General features: G+C 23.7%; 1 protein-coding gene across 3 annotated transcripts in view; it reads right to left on the reverse strand.

Moving 5' to 3' along the window:
* LOC105249612 (connectin) overlaps positions 1-24,046 on the reverse strand; it is a 265,723-nt gene that overhangs the window by 53,665 nt on the left and 188,012 nt on the right. For all 3 annotated transcript variants that reach the window (XM_025414897.1, XM_025414898.1, XM_025414896.1), the window contains one exon: positions 9,823-9,883. The gene's annotated coding sequence lies outside the window, so the exon portion shown is untranslated. The remainder of the gene's footprint in view (positions 1-9,822; positions 9,884-24,046) is intronic.

The raw sequence follows: 24,046 nt of genomic DNA on the forward strand, positions 1-24,046 counted from the left end.
TGATTTGACGTTTTTCGGTTCATATATTTGCAATTAAAAATATTAAAGCACATTATTTTGCAAATTTCTTATTCAAGCCTTTATTTAGAAGGACCAAAGAAGACATACTTTTTCAGATTTTTTGAATATTTTTACCCTTTGAAAAAGCACAGACAAAAATAATTCCCCTATACACTTTAAAGAACTAAAAAATAACAATACAATACACTTTAAAGAACTAAAAAATAACAATACAATATACAAATTAACATTAATTTAAAATTTGTGAAATACAATATACAAATATACAAATTAAAATATACAAATATACAAATTAACATTAATTTAAAATTTGTGAAATATTTTACATATGTGACTAACGATTTTACGAAAGAATAATGTTACATCTTATATAGAAAAAAAAGAATAAGAATTAGAATATATTATATTATATATTATATATTATATAATAATAACATATTATATATTATATAATATATTAATAATATATTTTAAGAATATATTATATAATATATTATATATTATAGAAAAAAAAGAATAAGAATTAGTTTTCAGACAATAAAAAAATTATCCTTTTCCTCGAAATTCCTATTATTAATTCTAATTAATATAAAAAAATATATCTTTTTTAATAGCTGATAAATTAATGAAGAGATTTTCTAGATGACTTTTATTAACAGCATCTCATTAGCAGAGAAAACTTTCCTCCTTCCCTCTTTAATTCATTGAGTCGTCAACGATTTAATTAGATCGCATGCGACGAGCGAAAGCTCTGTAATGTCGACGTCATCGAGGACACGTTGCCATCCTTCCAAGAAAGTAACGCCATTCATAACTTGGTTCTTACGAAAACTTTTATTACTCGTATTTCAATGAGCTCGAGAAGAAGCCATATTTGTTGAACTGCCGCAAATTCGAAAAAAATTAGAATTTTCCCACATCAGTGGAAAAACGAAAAGCAGCTCAATTTGAAATTTGCTCCCACGTCTGAACCATATATAATTAAATTTTTTTTTCTTACATAAAGCACTTCTTTCTTTTCGATGACATATTAATAACAAAATGTAAAGAGAGTTACAGATCTGATTTATTATGTATATTTAAAATATGTGTGTATCTAAAATATTTATTTCTTATTATTTTCAATATTTATTTCAAAATAAGTTCTTAAGAATCAAATAATTATTAGATTAAATAATTTTTAAATTAAAAAAAAAGATATTCGCATGTAACTGAGTAGATTGTCTTTGCCATTATAATATACCGGGTGTCCCAAAAGTCCCGGACCAGTCGAATATTTCATAAACTATACACTTTAGAAAGAAATGTTTCAGACGAAAGTTGTATGGCTTGAAGGGGACCATCAGATAGTGGCAACGATTTGATCTTGGAGAGTCATTTGAAGGTGACGTAAAGGTCACCTTCAATTTTTTAAATGGAATCCCCTATTTTTTATTACATATTCGTATAGCTTATCTCGAGAGTTTTCCAAAACACTATAATAAAGTATTTCTTCATTGAGTACTTTTCGAGTTTTGAGGCTCGAAATCATTTCTTAATTTTGCATAAACCATAAAATATCTAGTAAAATATTCATTTTTCGATTATCTTATCTTAATACATTTACGTACAAAATAATGAGAAGAATCAAGTTGTGTAAAGAAAACACATAGTTGTTTAAAAAAAAAATATGTAATTGTTAATTGCAAATTACATATTTTTTTCTTAAAAATAACTATGTTTTTTGTTTACACCAATTGATTCCTTTCATTATTTTGTACATAAAAATATTAAGGTAAGATAATCGAAAAATGAATATTTTACAAGATATTTTACGGTTTATGTAAAATTAAGAAATTATTTCAAGCCTCATAATTCGGAAAGTACTTAATGAAAACTAACTTAATTATATGTTTTGGGTAGCTCTCGATGTAAGCTACCAGAATATTTAATAAAAAATAGGGAATTCCATTTAAGAAATTGACGGTGATCTTCACGTGACTTTCAAATGACTCCCCAATGTCAAATTATTGCCACTATCTAATGGCCTCCTTCAAGCTGTACAACTTTTGTCTGAAACATTTCTTTCTAAAGTGCATAATTTATGAAATATTTGACCGGTATGGAACTTTTGGGACACCCTGTATGTTAATTGTATATTAGGAAATGTTATATTATATGTTATGTATTATTATATGTTAGTAAATAATATTACAAAAGAAAAGAATTGAAATAATGTAAATCTTTTTCAGAAAAATTTTAAGATGGGCAAATTAAATTAGAAAAACCTTTCAATATTTATTTCAAAGTAAGTTCTAGTAAGAATCAAATAATCATTAGATTAAATAATTTTTAAATTAAATTTTAAAAAATCTTAAAGATTAAAGATATGTGTAACTGAGTGGAGATTGTCTTTGCATGTAACTGAGTAGATTGTCTTTGCCACCATCGCGTAGATTTCACGTATCGAATAGAATATTGATGTTATTGCACTTGAGACACAGATTTGCTTCGTATATGTATATGTATAAATGTAGAAATGTGTACACGTGTGTGGATGCGAGTGCGCCCTTTATTCTCCCTTCAGTCATATATCAAGTATATCAGTCACGGAAGTGCCGGTCGAAAGAGAGCCAGGGAGGTCGAACTCTTATTGCCATGAAATATAACGATAGAACGATGATGTAGTAGCCAGATCAGGTCAGGAATTTTCAGCGCGACGATTGCCAGAAATGCCGAGAAATTGGATTAATATCTTGATGTAGCAGTATCGAATCTCTTATACGACATTAACGAATTAGCGAACAAAATCAGCGATACAATTACGCATTGCAAAAGAAAAATGTTAAATATAAAAGACAAATATTATACGAATTTTTCAGATAAATATTAAGTTTTTCAGAATTATATATAAAAAAGTTATTAAAAATCTTTTATAATAATATACATTAAATATAGAGTAATTAAAACAAATAACTTAATAGAGAAAGAAAAAGAATTATTTTTTTTCTTATCAATTTTTTAAAATCTTTATCATTTTTCATTTTTTAAAATCTTTATCACTTTTAAATTTGTTAAACTAAAATTTAAATTTGCGATATTAAAAAGATTTGTATATAAAAACAAAGGAAAGTTTTAGTTTCCTTAAAAAATTTTTTATTCCAGTTGTAAGATTCTCTTTTTTACATATAATTTAAATCTAAAAGATCTTATGTTTTATATTTTATATTTAATACTTAAGTAATTTAATAAATAAATAATCCGAGAAACAAGATTGAGAAATTAAAATATTATAAAACATTGTTTCTTAGATATTTATTTAAAAAAAAATAGAAAAATATATTGTAGAAAAAAAGATAATATTTTTAATTCGGAATCCGATATCTAATTTATAGGTTAATTAATATTATGTAATTAAATAATATATTATGTAATTAAATAATGTAATTAAATATATTTTTTTTTTAAATTCGGTAAAAATTCAATAACAAAATTATTTTTATATGATCTAAAAATGTTAATCATAAAATTTAAATGAATGACGAAATACACTAAAAATCTCGCAGTGAATAAGAGATATTTTTTATACATACTTATATGTTAACAAACAAAAAAAAATATATATATATATGTATATATAAATTTTTTTATACATATAATTTTACATACACACGCGCGCGCGCGCGCACGCACGCACGCACGCACACACACACGCACACGCACCCGCACACGCACACGCACACGCACACGCACACGCACACGCACACACACACACACACACACATATAAAATGATTTTGCTTGAATATTTTTATTAAGATAACTACATTTCATCGGAGATAACCTAATCTAATACAATCAAATCAACTAAAGCACTAAAATACGATCCAAGACAATCGTATTCTGTAAACCGAATCTTTTTCCAATTCTTCAGTATCTATACACATGCTTGTATCTTTGTTGGAAATTCGGCCTGCTTTTGAAGCAGTCCAAACTATACTACATTCCCTGAGGACCCTAGACTGCGTTTCCCTGCACCGAAAGAGAGGCGCATAAATCGATCTCTCTGCTATAGAATACTGCCTAAATGAATCAAACCTGAATTTTTCAAAGACTATTTTGAAAATATTCAAATGTATCTCTGTAATTTTTTCCATTAGGAAACAAAAAATTAATGAAATAAATGGAAATAATACAATTTGCTTTAATATAACAGTATCGAGAATAATATTAATGATAATTAATAATAATTAATAATAAATAGATAATGACAATAATAACATAAAATAATAACAATAATATTAAATAATAAATTTATATATATACATACATATATATATATATATATATATATATATATTTATATATATATATACTTTAAAGAATATTTTTATTTTGGGAAAATAAAAAAAAGAAATGTTTCATATAAAAAATTTATCAGTTGTACATTGATTTTGTTTCACGAATATCTCCGAATTTTATTGTCCACAATATAACGCATACAATATAGGATTCATATCTTCCAAAAGATGCGCCATGTTCGTGAAAAGAAGCCAAAAAGGAAAAAAAAGACCAAATCGGTTTTGCTTCTCTTGGCAGAAGTAATTTTTCCATATTTCTCTGGAAAAAAGACTAGCAAAACTCGATATTGATTCCGGATACATTTCTGCGTGTATATGTTCAATCGTTCCGTAGGGAATTGTACAGTTAATATTATATGTTTCAAGATAGAAATCATTTTTTTTTCTTAAGAAATAAGAAATATTTATATTCTTTAATAGCGCCTTACAATAAATAAACTTTAATAATAAATAAACGAATTTTCTCTTTCAATCATCTTTTGATTATTTCGATATATTTCTGTCTGTATTTGTACCTCTATATTTTTTTGTTATACTTTTCATTAATTTTTAAAAACATGTTCTCCATTTTTATTAACATTTTCTAGAAACTTTATAAAAGAATATTTTAATAAAATTGAAGAAAATTAATAACATTAAAAATAGAAGTGTGTATATATATATATATATATATATATATATATATATATATTAATACCTTTACTGATATATTACTTCTTAATTTTCAAACAAAATAATCATAAATCTTTTTACATATATTAATTATGTATCAAAATAGTCTTTAATCTAAAATATTTTACAAAAGATTATTATCAAATTAAATTCTTTTTCTTTTATTAGACTTAATAAAAAATAAAAAAACTTTTTCATTCATAAAGAATAAATAAAACTTTTTCATTCATATTATAGTTTTTAAAATGCACAGCGTTTATTTTATTCAATTTCACGAAAATTTTAATTGCACAGACTAAATCTTCACTTTAATTCGCATAAATTAATTATTTATTTCATTTAAATTAGACCACTAGATAAAGCGACAACTACCAATTGTGTACATAAAATCCTTGAACAAACATTAACAATATAATAAAAGAGATTTTAAATATAATTTTATCTTAAAATATAAATATTATCTCGAAATATATCATAAATACTATCGAACTAATATTATTATAGTTATATTATGATTTTAATTGTATGACATTAAATTTTCATAAAAATGAAAATTTAAATTATACAGATCACATCTTCACTTTAATTCACATAAATTAATTAATCATTTTATATTTTAAACGAATTAATTATTAATTTTTTATCTTAGAAGGCTAAAAATGTTTTGCAATATCAAATTCATGAATCTCGAAAGATATTAGATTTATTAATTTTTAGCGTAATGAATTTATCTAGTTCCTCCTAAAACAAAATTTAATAAATTTACAAAATTAAAATTTATATAATTTAATTAAAACTTTATAAAAAGAAATTTTCATATTTATATTTTATGATACTTATAGAAGAAATATTACAAAATATTTCTCTAAGAAGATACTTCTTTAACAAAAATTTTCAATTTCTTTGTAAAAATCAAATATATTTGATTTATTTCAAAGTATCAAATAAAATATTGTTACATTGTAGATAATGCGATAATAATGGGCAAGTGAGATATGATATTTATTTTGATATTATTATATTTATTATTATTAATAAATGTTATAAAGTAAATATCAGAAATTATAGAAAACAATTCGACAAACTATATTGACATTAACATCAAATGATCACAAAATTAATTTTATCATGAAACTAGCTCGAATTATGTTAATCACTATTTATAAACATCACTAATTATAAACGCAATTTCATAATTAATTGGATTCTGTTGTCAAATGAATAATTATCAAGGATAATGTGCGAAATCTAATAATATATCTTAAAATTAATTTTTATCTTCAAGAGTATAAGAATATAGAACTGATATGAATATTTATTATCGCATATTATAATTTTTTTATCAATTATTATTATGTATTAACACATTATTATATTCAATATCTTAGAACAGCTTCAAAAAACAAATTGTTTTGTTAACAATTTTTAATTTAGGAAGCAATCTTTTTCTATTATATTTTTTATTCTTGTCTTTTTTTATACTGCAAAATAGTACCAAAATCTCACGGTCATATTTACCTTTAAATTGTATATATGCAATTTAATAAATGTAATAGAAGAAAATTTCGAAAAATGCAATAATAAGAAAATTTCGCAATTTCTGATATTTTCATCTCATCAACCTATATACATGATCTAACTAATAAGTTAATAACATTAAATGTTTCTTAAAAACATGCGTTATTGCTATAATATAGAGTAGATAGTAAATCGAATGTGCTTTATAAAATATTTATATAAATACTCTTTTAAATATACGATTTTTAAAAATGATTTTTTTCTAAACAAAACGATGATTTGGGAATAAGAGAGCGAATGATTCAAAACTACTGAAGTATTATAAGAGAGTTTTAGATTACAATTAATTTATTAGATATCATTTAAATATAATAAAGGTGAATTTACGATCTAGAAGTCCATTTACTTCAAAATTTTTGCTATACAAAAAATTTCAAAATTATGTTTTTTAATAATTTCTTTTTTGATCAATGTAAAGAATGTTTCCTTAATAAAAATATCAAAGTATCGAAGTATATAAGCGTTTCATACCTTTTAGAAACGTTTGTGAGTAGTTAAAATGTTAATTCATTCAAAAACGTTAAGAAATACGTTTCTAAAAAAACGTTTAAGAAACGGTCAAAATATGTTTAAAAAATGGTCAAAATACATTTTCTTAACTATAGTTTCTATGGAAACGTTTCTTATTAATGCTTTATGGTTGAAAAACATTGGATACGTTTAAGAAACGTATAAAACGAACATCTAACTGCGTATATTGAATTATGATAGATAATTAATATACCCTGCAATAATAGTACCGTAAAAGATAATTTAAGATGTAGTTGAGGGATATTGATACAGATGGCGACATCACTGTTACCGATTATTGTAGAGATAGTCGCTTCTGTTCTGTTCTGAATTTTTGTATCACAAATACGAGATCATTATTATTATTAGTCAATATGCTTTAATATCTATCTTTCTTTTGAGATAGCTTTATAGAATAGATAAAAATGCGCATTTTGCTTACAAATTAAAAATTAACAAAAATTATATTTTTTAGTTAAATTAAGCGGAGAGTTCGAATAGGAATAGAATTTCAATTTGAAAATTAATTCCAAAAATATATGATGGAAAACAATTGGAAATTTGCAGAAAATGATGACAAAGCAAAATCACCAGATCAGTCAATCTGCTAAAAAGATATTTACAATAGGTTTTGACTCTATCTATCTCTCTCTCTCTCTCTCTCTCTCTCTCTCTCTCTCTCTCTCTCTCTCTCTCTGTGTGTGTGTGTGTGTGTGTGTGTGTGTGTGTGTGTGTGTAACTGGATAATTTTACCTTTTTTTAAATAAAAAATAAGTAAAAAATATCTTTATATTAATTTCAATTAATATTTTCCTGTAACAATTTAAAGCAAAGCCATTCTCTCTCTCCCTCTCTCTCTCTCTCTCTCTCTCTCACAACTATTTAGTATTAAAATAATTTAATATTTTAATTTAAATTTCAATACTTACAATTCAACCTAAATTAAATATTAATTGTTTCCAGGAATTAAATTTAAACATATTAAATATCAGTTAATTAAAATCAAATCAAGGAAGCGTCAATTATCTTTAATAATTAAATTCAAGTCAATTAGATACTCATCCTCATTAACTTAGTGATACATGATCAAACCCAAGCAGAAATCACGATAGTGTTCAATATTAATGACAAATCTTAAATACATATAATGCGATTGGCTTGAAAACGTAATTTACAACCTCAGCTTGCTTCAAAAGTTATGAGAGTAAAGCCGAGACTCACAGCCGCGGGGTGGAGAAATGGAGGGGAGGAAGTTGTTTGCACCCTGCATTTAATATCGCGCATTTAATTCCCTGTAGGATGCATTTCAGGAAGGAAGGCGACCTGCGTTAAGGTAAACCTGGGTCACGGGTATGACAGCGGCTTTCACAGCCGGGATTTCCTGCAAGCGGGAACGAAGACAGCACCCCAAAGAGACCGGAAGCGTGGCTGCGATGGTAATTCCTGCGCGCAAGGAGGAATTAAGGGACTCCCGAACAAAAATGGGACAAGGAGGGGAAAGCGTGAGACGCGTGATTTAAGTCGTAAGCGGCAAGATAACGCTATCCTCACCGCCGTAATTTCGCCAAGACGAACGGTTATTGGGCGAACTTCCGCGCATAACACAGCGATGCACCCTTTACATTCTCTTTATTTTCCCTTGTCATTTCCAAGATGTACCTAATTTGAAAAAGTGATATGTATTTCTTCTATCAAATTAATTAGAAATGATGGATGTAATTGATAAAAACTTAACAATTCATTGGTGTACAATTAATATAGAATATAATTGATAATTAATAAGAATAATTGATTGACATCTGATTAATCGAGTAATTAAAAAAGTAAATTAAGATATTCATAAAAATAGACTATATTATATATATTATACATATTATATATATATATATATATATATATATATATATATATATATTATACTCCAAACTATATTATACATTCTTTTTCTTTATAAATTTGAATTCAAAAATGAAAAATCCATCATATATTGAGGAAAAAAATATTAGTTCAAACAAGAAATCGATAACAAAAATGAATCTTGATTGAGTAATCAATATATTTATTTTATATTAGACTTGAACTTCAATTAAAAATGGAAAATCAATCATTTAAAATGAAAGGAAAAAAAATATCAATTTATATCCACGATATCGATAATAAAAGCGATGGAAGTAATCGATCTTGATTCAATAACTATAACAATTTTATATCTTTTACTATTTTGTTATCTTATATACATTAAATAAACAATCAAATATATATTACTCTCTTCAACAGTTTGTTGACTTATACTACTAAAAGTTGACTACGTTAGTAAAAGGTTTTCGTTTTATTATCGTTATTTCCATTTTGCAATCGTGACAAACTCCGGTTCTAATAATGAGTCTGATATACTTTCTATACTATTTATTTTTTTCCACTTTCTCCAAAGCTTAAACACACACTTATTCTGTGTCAGATACAGAAAGGAAATACAAGAAGAAAGGAAGAAAGTGCAATTAAAATGAATAGTCCTATTATGTTTCTATGTTTCCTTTAGAAAATGTAACATTAAAATAAAAGCTTCTGAGACTTTCCTTAAAACTATTATTATATTGTTATCTGTAGGTTCATTTTAAAGCGAGCTATTTAATCATACTTTAACTTCTATGCAGCACATATGAAAATTTTCATAAATAATAATAATGTTGAATAAACTTAACTATATGATGAAGATCTATCACTGAAATCACTGTCGTGCCTGTGCTCGAATGTCCTCGGTATCTGTAAAACAAAGATTAATTAATTTTATTACAATTATTGCAATGAAATATTATTATGCAAACATATTTATATAAATTATCAAATTATTTATTGTTATTCTATAGACCCACACACGCAATATACATTGTTCTACATATATAATGTTCATATTGGTTTCTATTTCTTAAATATATATACATATATTTAATATTTCTTTATGTTTAAAAAATCTTTATATTATCATTGTCACAAATAATTCATTTTTTAAGAAAAGTAATAGCTGTACAATTGTTTACATAAAATTAGTTAAAATTTTGAATATTTATTTAAATATAAATTTTTTTCTAAATAATATGATGTAATGAGATCACATAATATAATATATACAATTAATAGATCAAAGTGAAATTAATAGTTGAGAATGTACAATAATAATTTAAAACCTTAATATTTATGTATATTTTTTATACTTTGTATAAATTTTATTTTTACTTTTTTTCATTAAACAACATTAATCAATAATTATTACACAATAGAATTAAAATCAATAATTACACAGTCTAACAAAACATACTTTTTACAACATAAGAATAAAATCGATCACTTCCTATAATCTTTTTTTATGCTAAATTCGGATTTCCAAATTATTCCATTACATTGCATCATAATTTAAAAACAATTTATATTAAAACTATTTAATATAATATAATATAATATAATATAATATATTTACTTAAACATAAAATTGTTTACTGAATATAAATTTAATACAAAAATTAACTAATTAAAATTATATATAATTTTTTTACAAATTTTTATTCTGCGATCTTATCAGTCTCGCATTTCAGAATATCCTGTATATAAATATTTGTAAAAATCTAAATATTGATTAGTTTTGATCCTTTTATCTCTCAAAATCGTTATTCTGAAATATATATAGACAATTTTAATCGGATTCGAATTAAGCGATTTTTAAAATTCCCTTAAATTTATTATTAAAAAAATATATTTGAGGATTATTTGATATAGATCCCAAAATATTATTAAACTTACAATAGTCCGCATATTTTGTTATAATCATATCTTATTAATCGAAAAAGCAATCGAAAAAAATTCTTTTTGAAAGCTAAAAGTTCTAACAACACTTAATTGCATATAATTGCAATAAAACAACCAGCACATTATATACTATAATTATGAAAAATTTATAGAAAATGATTAATCTTGTTTTTGCGTTCCTTTTTTGATGAATTGTGTTATTCAAGAAGATATATAATCATTATGTAACAATGTGTAAATATTAAATTAAATTAAATATTAAATATTAAATTAAATCATTTCTTTATCGCTAATTCCGATATATTTCCCAAGAATTAAATTAAATTATTTCTTTATCTCTAATTTTTTTCTCTCAATCTGTTTCTTTGATCAAATTTGAAGTATTTATTTTCTCAAGATATGATTGTTACACTTGTGTTGCTTACATTCAGTTTTCAATTATAATTTTCAAGTTTAATTTATAACCTATTTCCGTTTCATTGAAAAATATTGAAGAACATTAGAACTGCGAAATGTTCATTTACAACATTAGCGAGGATGAATTTAGTGGGAGAGAGAAGTTGCATATACAATGGAATTTTCACCGGCAGCAATTAAGAGTAGAATTTGCAAATTGCGCCGTAATATGCAGTGACAGAGAGGTAAACGCCTATGCAATGGTGTAAGAAAAAGAGAGAGAAAGAGAGAGACAAGATTAATAAGTATGACGAAGATACCCACGCAAACTATAATATCGCGAGTAGAGAAGAGGAGCGGTATTTAAGATGAAATATATACGAAATACGATGCAATGCAACGAAGGATATATCCCGACGATGCCAACTAGAGGAGATTAGATCTCGGCGATTCGTTTCGAAATTAAACTCGCTTTAATCCTGCGCAACTCCTACGATTAATCTTCCCGCGTACTCTTCGGCTTACAGTTCTTAGATTCCGAAGTAGCATTGCTTCTTTTATATTAACTTTGCAAGCAATCTGTTGAACTGCGAGCTTCATCAAAAAATTAGCTTTTCTATTTTTCAATTTTTCTCTACTACTGTATTCTCGCTTGCCTTTTTTTTTAAATAACGTTTTAAACATTTTCTTGCTCAAATTTTGCGGCAAATAAAAATAAAAATTCAAAATTTAAATTTGTTTAAATTTTCTTATTGTTTGTAAGTACGTTTATTCTATAATACGAATGCGAAGCGTCTAAAATTATATAATATTTAATTATTTAATTTTGAACAATCTTTTATTCATATGATATGTGTATATACTGATTAGTATTACTATATTTTGAATTTTGCAATGCATTTACAAAAACAAATTGAAGTATTTTATAAATAGCCTAAGCAATAGGGAAGAAGGCTACTATAAATGGACAGAGAAAGAGAATAAAATAAGTTTCAATATCTTTTATATATATTTTATATACATATATTACATTATTGATTATTAGTAATAATTTATATTAGTACGTTATTATATTATTTTAATTAATTATTCGGATACTTAATATGTTATAATATTCTTTTTTATCATACATACATAGTGTTCATTCAGAGTATAAGACAAAACTACCTTTAACGGTTAAAGAAAAAGAATGTCACAGAGTAAAAATTAAATAGTTTTAGACTATTTAATTACATTTATTTTTAATTTAATACATATTTCATATTTCTACTTTTCTATACTTATGTTTTTACATCTAGATACAATTACAATGTATCTAGATGTGTAATTGTATCTTTTTATAAATGGAATCCCATGCTTTTGCGACTGCATTAGTTACAATTTTTCATTTTAACAAAACTATGAGAGAGTAAGAGAGAGGTCGGATTCCATAAAAAAATATAATATTACTATTAGGAAGCACCTAAAATTATTTAATTTTATTTTGATGTTTTTAATAATATTTTTTTCGATTTCCATTTCCATTTAAAAATACAGCTTATAATTATCTCAGCTATACATGGAAAAGATATCTTGAATAATCTTTTTATCTAATATATAATATGTATATTATAGAGAAACTTTTTCTATCATAATAAAATAAACGACACCAGAATATCGATTAATCTATTATGCAAATATGTATAATGCAAGCTAGGAAAATTAATGGAGAGAGTGCTGGAATGTTTGACTAAAATTGAATAATAGATGTTCTTGTAAAAACAGAACATTGTGTGAATTCTCGCGAGCGAAGACTCAACTTAATAAAAGTTTCATCTTTTTTTTTATTTCTTATTGCATCTTCTTGCTTCACTTTTCTCACTTCGCGTTTCCGATTAGTTGCCTGGATATCGGAACACCTGTCGCCAACAGATTAATGGTCCATTATCGTGAATCGCTATCCGCCTCGATTTCTTAAAAAGCGTCATTTTAGGCCATCGAAAAGAAAAAAAATTATTACCCAGACAAATAATTTTCTTTTATCACAAAATTATCTAATCTTTAAATTTTTAACAAATTTCTAGTTTGTAATTTTCAGAACTAGTCAAGAAATTTAGAAAAATGTGTATACATGTATATTATACATATGTGTGTGTATGAGTGTGCACATATATTATATGTATTCTCGAAAAAATTTGAAAAAATTTGAAATTCTTAATGTACACAGTAATATATCTTAAAATTCAAAATTTTCTATGAGAATTTAAAAATTTTCATAATAATAATAAGTTTTTATAATTTATTACAATAATATAACGAATTTTTTTTATTGTTTTTTATTATAATCTTAAAATAATTTTAAACAAGACTTGTCTGTCTACACATAGTCAAAACAGGTTTGATACAATTAGAGTTTTTAGACTGCCTCGTATATCTGTGTGAACATTTATTGTGTGATATGATGTAATTTGTTTTTACATCTTTCTGTAAATTAATTATTTTTAATGTTAAAGAGGTATATATCTCTCTCGCCAATAAGTGTACTCCTTATCTTTCTTGTTCATTATAGGCATCTCTATATTTGATTGGCTTCTTGCGGAAAAATATCATAATGAAGCCTCAACTTTTTCTGATTCGCTTCGTGACCTACCAACTGGAGAGCAAATACACTTTACAGAAGCCTGGATGTTTATAATGATGGAAAGTTGGATTACCATTATTTTGATGTTGCCGAGAGATTTTAAATTTTAATTTAACAGCTTCGTTTTTAAATTTAAATTTGACAATTTAAGTTTTTATGTTTTATTTTGTTCGTCGAGTGTGTTGTTAATTTTAGGACTTATGTAATCATTTATTTATATCCGTTTATTTCGAATTTCGCTGAAGATAACCCGAAAAATGGAATCAAAATGTTTGCCTTGTTAATTATTAATTTAATTTTTAATTTTTAGTTCTTTAATATTTTTATTCGTTAAATTATTATTTTTTAATAATCTCATTTGCGCGTTATTGACGGCGTTGACTCTTATTACCTTTTAATTATTTATATTTTATTGTCAGAGCCTTTTTGCCCAATTAAGGTATTTAAACTACAAAATTTAACAAAATCAAGTTAGATTAATAATATGCTTTATTTATTGTAATTAATAAAATATTCTTTAGCAAGGTATTTATTCAGACAATTCATAACATAATAAATTATAATATTTTTCGATCACTCTTAACATATTTAAAATACAAGCCCAATTTATTAATCGCTTTGTATTTTCTTTCTTTTACTTCTATTTCTGTAGAAAAAATTTAATAATGTCAATTTTAAAGATTGAGCTGAAAGCAATTATTTTTATTATCTCTATATATGCAATCAAGGGATTTATTTTTATTAAAAATTGGATTTATAAATGTGGAAAATCAGTTAGATAGCTAACAAAATATTTATATATATCATAGCAATTTTAAAGGTACATTTAAAAGGTGATAAAAAATACATTTTTATATACTATTTAATAAATAATACTGGAATTTAATATAATTATAATTTAATATTTAATAAATAATAATGGAATTGCGAATGTGGAAAATCAGTTAGATAGCTAACAAAATATTTATATATATCACAGCAATTTTAAAGGTACATTTGAAAGGCGATAAAAAATGCATTTTTATATAGTATTTAATAAATAATACTATATTATAAATTACTATTTCATAAATTTAGTAAATAAATTAGTAATAATTTGTAAATAAAATAGAGCTAATTAATTATTTGCGATCCCACTTCAAATATAAGAGATTATACAATTTTTTATTGCTGCAATCAATTTATTAATCATCATCTATTTTTCAAATATATAATATTATTTATATTTCTTAAATTTATTTGCCCTTAATTTATAAAAATAATCTCCTTGGTAAATAGTATTTTCTGGAAAAATATATTGTTTAATTTTCATCGACAATACACACTTTTTTCAAAATCTCTAGAATGCTTTGAATTAATTGATATGCAAATAGGATTTATGCTGATGTAAAAGTCGTATTAAGCTTGTTCTGCTAATTCCATTGTCTCATTCAAGATGCCTTAATTGAATTAACATGAGAGGATTCTCAATAGCTACCGCCAAAATCTTAATTGCATTTACTTTACACAATTTATCTAAATTATTATTTCTTGAAGCTTTGTAGTTAAATTAAAATAAACAGAGGAAATAAACATTTGTAGTCAGAAAAACTCTTTCCATACAATCAGATTGCTTTTAAATCTGTCTAGTCTCTGTGTACATAAAAATTATATTGATTTTAAATTTTCTCATTTTCTATCTTTCTTCTCTTTAAATATCGCATCAAAAAGTATATTTATCAACAGATTAAAAAATCATATTAGAAATTATTCACATGCTTCTATGTTGTATATTACAGTCTGCTGTAAATAAAATTTATGGGATACCAGAATAAAAAAGAAGAAATATTGTACTGTTTAAAGAACATCTTCCTATTAAGAAGCATTATTTTGTTATAATCTACTACAGTTATTTGTTGCAATAAGTAAAATTGATAATATAATCAAATTTTGTTCAATTTTTATATATAATTTAAAGTTATTTTTTTAATAAAATATACACACACACTCGAACCTAAACAGTTCGAAAAATGACCTACTTCTCTTTTTTTTATTTTTTTTTGGAAAACCCATTAAATATTATGTTTAGTAGTATTAAGTAAAAGATATAGTTAAGTAAAATGCTTTTTTATTAAATTGTAGATGTTACAAGCTATATATATTGTTATATTTTCAAAAAAAATGTTTAAAAACGAAAATTTAGTAATTTGCACTGAATGTATCCTAATATGATTTTTATCACGATTTCTTTTGCAGAAATTAATTGAAATTAAAAAGCAAAATTATATATTACGAGGTAATTTTTAAAATAAATAAAAACTATATGGTTAGCTATAAATTAAGTTCTAAAATTTTATATTTACGTAAAAAGTAATTATAACAAATTTCATAAAAAGTTACAATTTAGATTGCAAATAATTATAATTTTCTTTAAATTATAAAAAAATAAATTCAGTTGATAGATAATCACATATATATAATCATATAGAAGAACACAAAATTTGAAATAAGTTATTTCAATAATCTTTGAGAAATCTTAATATTTAATTTCCAAAATTTTCACAACTTTAGAAAAATCGCATTTAAAGTATTGAAAAAAGAATTAAAAATAATCATAAAAAATAACAGGAAGCATTTCATTCGCTATTAATTTTTGATATTAACTTTTAATAAAATAAATACGTGTACCATTTAAAATGTTTTAATACTAATATTGTCTTATCAAATTATTTTAATATGTAAAAAATCATTGCAGAGAGGTAGAATTCAACAACGAAAAGTAAATAAGGTTTAAAAATTTCAATATTAGACTACATATATGTGTCTGACATATTTACAAATTTTAACTAATAAAATATTATAAAATATTATTAAGAAACTTTTTATTTATTATTTTAGAAAAGTATATTATATTTCTCTTTATTAACAAAAATATGAAGATAATAATAAAAGTTATTATCAATGATATATCAATATCAATAAATATTTAATAAGATAATAAAAACATTTTGATTCATTTTTATATCTTCCGCCATTTAAATCATATTAAACTATTAAATAAATATAAGAAAATAATTGAACAGAATTTTATCATGTGAGATACATGAAAATTACAAAGTAAATTAATATTAACAAATTAATATTAATAAATATTAACAAAATTAAGAAAATTACAATAACATGTGAGATACATGAAAATTACAAAGTACATACTCATAAAAGATAGATCATGTACTTTCATTGTTAGACGATCGAATTGAGATAAAAAAAATTGCTATCTATACTCTTTTGAAGTATTGTCACAAGGCTGTGGTACATACGTTTAATATGTAAAGATTATCTGTTCATTCTGTTCAATGTTGTAAAAGAATAGAATACGTAATCCATATCAAGATGTCATTATACGTCTATCATAAAAAACGAAAGAGAAAACGAAGAATAACTAATGAAATAAATATTTAAGTGACATTTTGATATTTTTGATATGTTTTTGACAGTGTAAAAACTTTTTAATTTACTCACAATAAGTCGAAACATTTCATAAATATAATTTAATTACTAAGCTATTTATGATTAAGGTATAAAAAAACTTGAACAGCAAAAACAAGGCTCTTTATGTTAGATTTAAATAATCCGAAAGCAAGTCAAATGAAAATAGAATTTTTGCGAACCGAGTTTTTATAAACCTCTGTTTGAAAGGTGCGATAGTGAAACAATATTGCGAATTTTGTTTTGTTTTTTTTTTTTTTTTTTCAAAGTATATTTATATAGTAACGAAAAAGATCTGGCGTAATAATTTATTATATTTTCTGTAATGAATGTTTAGGCATTTTTTGCTGTTCCTGTGTATAAGAATGATTTCTAAGATAAATCTTTCCTAATAATTAAATTCGTGATCTAATATTTTTTATTGTTAGTCTTTCTGATGATTATGTTGGAATTAATATTACTACTTATTTTTTGAGCGTATTTATTAATTCTCATTTTTACTTGTCTCTTATTCTATTCTATATAAACTGTATCACAAAATCTTTATAAATATCCTTATAAATTACATTATTATTAAGTGTGATGTCTTTGTGAATTTTTATAAATCTTTTATAAGCCGATTGAAATCAGTAATGAAATCCATATTCATTTTCGAAACAAGCCGTAAATATATTTTGACAGATCTTTGATACATGGATTTTCGTCACAATTTTTTATTTTTATTTTCGTCATCGTTCGCTGTTCCATTTCCTTTTGGTGTCAATTTGATAACCATTAATTTTTTTAACTTGATATGTATGTTTTAAAAATAAAAGATAGAGGAAAATCTTGTAAAGTGTTTACAAAAAAGGTTATAAAAAATATTGTGTTCTTTTTTTCGGATGAGACAAACATATGATTCAGATCAAACTGTTAGTATCAATTTTATACATAATTATTTGAAAAATCAAAAAGAAAATGACATAAGAGCTAACGCGCGATAGTTGGAGCGCAAAGAAGCAACAACACTTCTTTCTTTTTTCAATATTAGTTTATTAAAAACATATTATAATAACAAAAAGCGTTTTTTGTTATTATAATATGTTTTTAATAAACTAATATAGAAAAAAGAAAAAAGTGTTGTTGCTTCTCTGCGCTCCAACTATCGCGCATTGGCTCTTATGCCATTTTCTTTTTGATTTTTTGATTATTTGAGCCAACTCTCTAATTATTATATATAATTATTTGAAAAATAAAACAAACATCTGTCCAAATAAGTTGTTTTGTGAAATCATTCTGAAAACAGAGATCAAAATAAAATTCAATTTCAAGATTTATAAAATTTGTAAAATTGAAAAATTGTTATCATAAAATAATTTATTCAGAATATATGTCTTTCTACCTTTCTGCATGTCATAAAATTGGTATTTACAGATTTCCGTGACACATTAATCTCATTTGAAACTTTAAAAAAGCAGAAAAACAATATTTCATGTAAACCCTTATTAAATAAAGATTTTTCTCTGCCATTTATATTTAGATGTATACATATCAAGTTGAAAAAATTAATAGCTATCAAATTTAAATCAAAAGCAAATGGAACAGTAAACGATGACGTAAAATATTTGCAACAATAGTCCATATATCAAAGATATGTTTGCGACTCGTTCTGAAATATAGATTTTGCTACTGGCTTCAATTGACTTAACTGATTTAATCAATAAAGTTCACAAAAAATGAAGTTTATGTCGCACTAAATAATAATGTAATTTATAAAATTAATTGTAAAGATTGTAATCTTATGTAGAACAGAAATATAATACAAAAAAAGTAAAAGAGAGGAAATTAATAAAACTAAATCAAACAAATTAAAACAATAGTTGCTCAAAACAATCAGTAGTCTCAATACATATACAAACATAATTATGTCGTGGATTGGAAAAAAGTTGGAATTAGATAACGAATTTAATTACTAGAAAAAATTTATTTCAGAAAGCACCCTTATCAAACAACAAGAAAATTGCCTAAATATTATGGAAAATAATAAATATAATGGAATATAATAGAATATCATGAATTAGATTAGATGTATATTTTCCATTATTACATATAAGTACAAATAAATACACTTAGAAAAAAAAAACAAAATTTGTAATGTTTTCTTGACTCGTGTGCATCTTAAAAACAGAGGTTTATAAAAACTCGATTCGCGGAAATTCTATTTCCATTTAACTCACTTTTGGATTATTATAAATCTAATATTAAAGGCCTTGTCACTACTGTTCAAGTTTTCTTATAACTTATGATTTTATAATTTTATCTCTTATAATTTTCTAATTTTCATATATTATGTATTACCCATATGTTATTTCTAATAATTTTAACTAAATTATTTCTTACATTTATTTAATAATTTAATATGGTTTAAAGTGGCTAAAGAGTGAATCGAGAAGCTTATAAGAAATGTCCCATGTTTTTATAATCTTATTAAATATTAATTGACATTGGTATATATCAGTATTAATAATTTTTGAATAACTTTTCTATCCAGAAAATCGTCTCTTGTCTTAATCTTATTTAAATATCTTGTAATATAATCAATTGTTTTGCATATAATATATAGATAATAAATTATAGATTTTTAAATCGTTACCATCTGCATAATTTGTATATGATAATTTTATACCAATTTTCACTTATATAAAAATATTTCTTACATATTATTTACTTTTATTTTATCTGCTATATTTTCGTAATTTGATAGACATCGTTTTTTGCAACTCTTAATATTCTCTTTTTTTTTAATATTTTTCATACCAATATTTCATAGCAATATTTTCAAATTTTACTATAAGATGATGATATAAAAAATATACACTATATATATATATATATATATATATATATATATATACATATATACGATTAATATTATAAAATCTCTTAAAATTACCACATAATTTTTTAATAACATTTTTTAATAACATTATCTGACAAACTGCAAACAATTTTTTAAATGAAATTGTAACATCAATAATTTGAGTTATAAATACTTAACAATGAAAAGTTTTTCGCGAATTGCACTTTGTAGATGTAGAAGATTAATAAAAATTACACATTTAGAAACTAAATTTTAGCTGGAGACTTTAATAGAATTTTAATTATACTCGAGTTTTAATTTCAAGTTTAATTAAAGATATATAAGCAATTTAGTATTTAAATAAAAATATATCTTTTTATTAAAAAAACAAAAATATATCTTTTTATTAAAAATTTTTAATAAAGGAATTTGTTAAATAAAGGAATGTTTAATATTAGGAACTTGTAGAAAACAATATGATGTCTCAATATTTTTAATAAAAAATTAATTCCAAATTAAATAGAATCATAACATAAATCATAGAATCTGCTACAAACAGAATACTTCTAAGATGGATTTCGCATAAATAATATCGAGAACTTTGTATATTGTTCAATGGAAAACAGTACATCAAACAAAGGTATAAATTCACGTTTAATCCAAGTGCCATCGCAAAAACAATGAATCTTATAGATTTTTTCACAGTTTGTTTTCCCAGTTTTTTCTTTTTCACATTAATATCTTGAAAACATCTTTAGTAATTGCATGAACATATTTGATGTATCACATTAGATGAAAAGAAATGAAAGATTCATAAGCCTTCTTCTAAAATTTCTTTACTCTACATAAATCTATGCTATAAGTAATCGTATCGGATAATCGCAAAAAATCTATCGATTTATTCTTATTCTTGAAAACGAAGTCGCAAGAAAAATTAAAATAAGGAAAAAGAAAAGAATAAACAAATAAAAAATAAAAATAAAATTCTTAACATTATAAAAATTATCACAATTTTGAAACTTTCAAATAATTTTACTGAGCTATTTGTTTTTATTGTCTGAATTTCATATATTCAGAGAAAACAGTAAAAACAGTAACAGGTTTAAATAGTCTATATTACTTTCTTCTATAGATATTCAAAAATTTACGTAATTTTTCAATTTTTGATAAATATTGATATTAACTTGTATCTCACAAATTATTTTCTTTTTGATATATATCATAGAAAGATATTATAATTCTCAGTAATACACGCTTCGAATTATGTTGTGCTTTCAAGATATGTGATTTTGAAATATTATAAAAATAAAATTTAAAAACAAATTATTTTCAATAATCTTAATCATGACATGTGTTTTAAAAATTATGATTTTCAGTAACTCCTCGAGATTCTAATCATTATTAAGTACATTTATTAGGTACATTAAGTACATTTATTAGACACATTAAGCTATTAATTGTTAAATTCTTTAAGCATTTAAATAAAGATTTAAATATGCAAATATAGAATTTATTTATTTCAAATACTTCACTTTGTTTTGCTCGAAATATTCCAAAACTATTTTATTGCTTTACTTTTTTATGAAATAAATATACAAGGCGTAGGAAAGGAAAAAGAGGAATCCCTTCTCCTGCATTCTCATTTCGAAAAAAGTCTAACTTAATCTATTTCTGATTTTAAATTAAAGTTAAGAAAGTGATCCATGTACAAATTAGTCAACATTTACCTAATTTTTTAGTTATACTTGTATTTACTCTCTTTTATTTGGTTTTCAAAGTAATTTCTTTTTTCTTAATTTTCTCTTATTCTTTATTTAATTTTATAAAGTCCCTAGATTTAAAGTTTATATTTAGAGTCATAAAGCAAAATAATATTTCTTTCGATTTAAAACAAACTATTCTGATGGTAAGGAATACTATCAAAACTTACGACTATTTTTTCAGATTTTATTATTTTTGACATAATAAATAATCAGATCTTTTTAAACTTCTCCATATTTATTTTAATCGCCATAATAAAAGGAAAAAACATAAAAGAATGAATTATTATATCAAGACGTGATTAAAACAAATAACTATTGTAATGCATTTAGATTTTGAAAACTTATAAGATATTAAAATGTTATAAATAAATTTTAAAATTCCTCGTAATTAATAATTTTTTAATCATTCTAACTTAATACTTCGATATGTAAAATGATGAGAAAAATCGATTTATATAAAAAATTATATATAGAATCTGTCCTAAAAAACAGATGTAACCTTGAAATCTCAAAGTACCTTTCACTTAAAACAAAATCTTAAATCACTAATCACAAAATGTCTTCTTCGAAACTAAGTAACTTTTATCTGATTGTGGGAAACATTTTTTCATAAAAAAAAACATGCTTTATAAAAAAATCCGCTAAATATCATTTTGATTCCGAAATAGAATTTAAGTTTTTTATATCACGTCTTTCTAAAATAACACACTATCTAAGAAAAGATCTTAGATCTCAACTACATATTTCGATAGTAAAGTAAAGAAAGAAGCAAAGCAAGTAATATTAGAAAGATTGCAATATGTTCATATTTCGACCAGTATTGATTTGAGCTAGCTTCAATGTAATTTCATATGCTGATATATTTTTAGTTCACAAAACGAATATGTCTGTGAAAAATGTCTCAGCTAATGATATCTCACAATATGAAGCATGAAATGAAGTTTGATGCTATGAAATAAAGAAGATAATTAAAGAAGATCTGTCTTGTTACGGTTACAAATATAGCTTCAAACTAACTAATGATTAGCTATGATATTTCGGCGACTAGTTTGTATCAAAAAAATTACAATATAAAAAAAGAGGAATGACAAAATATGTCAATTGTTAGATGTTTTATACGCTGACTATATACCATCATGTATATAATATATTATATATATAAATAAATATATATAAATGATAAAAAAATATTATTTTTTAGTAAAAGAGAATTATATAATAGGGGAGACTGGGAACAAAAGTAACAGTGTCATGAAAGTAACAAGCCTCCTACTAAACTACACAATATGTTGAATAATTTGTACTATATAGTCAAACGTGTACGTCTCGATTCTCTTTCTTTTCAGCTAATTGTCGTAGAACGATCGTGCCGGTTCCACATGCAGGAGTAAAATTAGTGTATTTGCATTATTCACCTAAATATTTCTTATGTTAGTTTTTTTGTATCGATGCCTAATTAAAGTGTATATATTAACGTAATTTACCGGTGTATTCTCCTAAAATGTATTCATAAATTTTTATATTTGATTTAGATAAATCTTGGATCATATTTAGGTTATAATGCTTTTATTCTAAAAAATGCGTTTGGGGACAAAAGTAACATGACACTCTACGAAAGTAACATGTTTCAATGCTTAGAGTGTAAGGGCTGGTCCCATAATAACTGTACCAAAAACGATTCTTATTACGTATGCCATAATTGTGATTCGGAATAGATATCAATCTCTTTTGTATAATTAGTTATCATACAATTTTTACACTATTATTTAGAATTAAACTATTATTTAGACTTAAAAGGTACAAAACTGGTGTGATATTATGTAAGTATAATTATTTTATAATATTACTTATAATTATTTTGCTTAACAAAAATTATTTCTTTTAAGTTTTTTCAAAGATGATAATAATAAATATTTATTTTATTTTTTATTTTAATATAATATAATACAAATTTATAATAAAAGTTATCTTGCCTAATAAAAGATTATAATAAAAGTTGCCTTAAATTGAAAAAAGTCATATTTATTTTATTTTCCCGA

The sequence above is a fragment of the Camponotus floridanus genome, unplaced genomic scaffold (genome assembly GCF_003227725.1).
Source record: "Camponotus floridanus strain SB8 unplaced genomic scaffold, Cflo_v7.5 scaffold90, whole genome shotgun sequence".
Lineage (NCBI taxonomy): Eukaryota > Metazoa > Arthropoda > Insecta > Hymenoptera > Formicidae > Camponotus > Camponotus floridanus.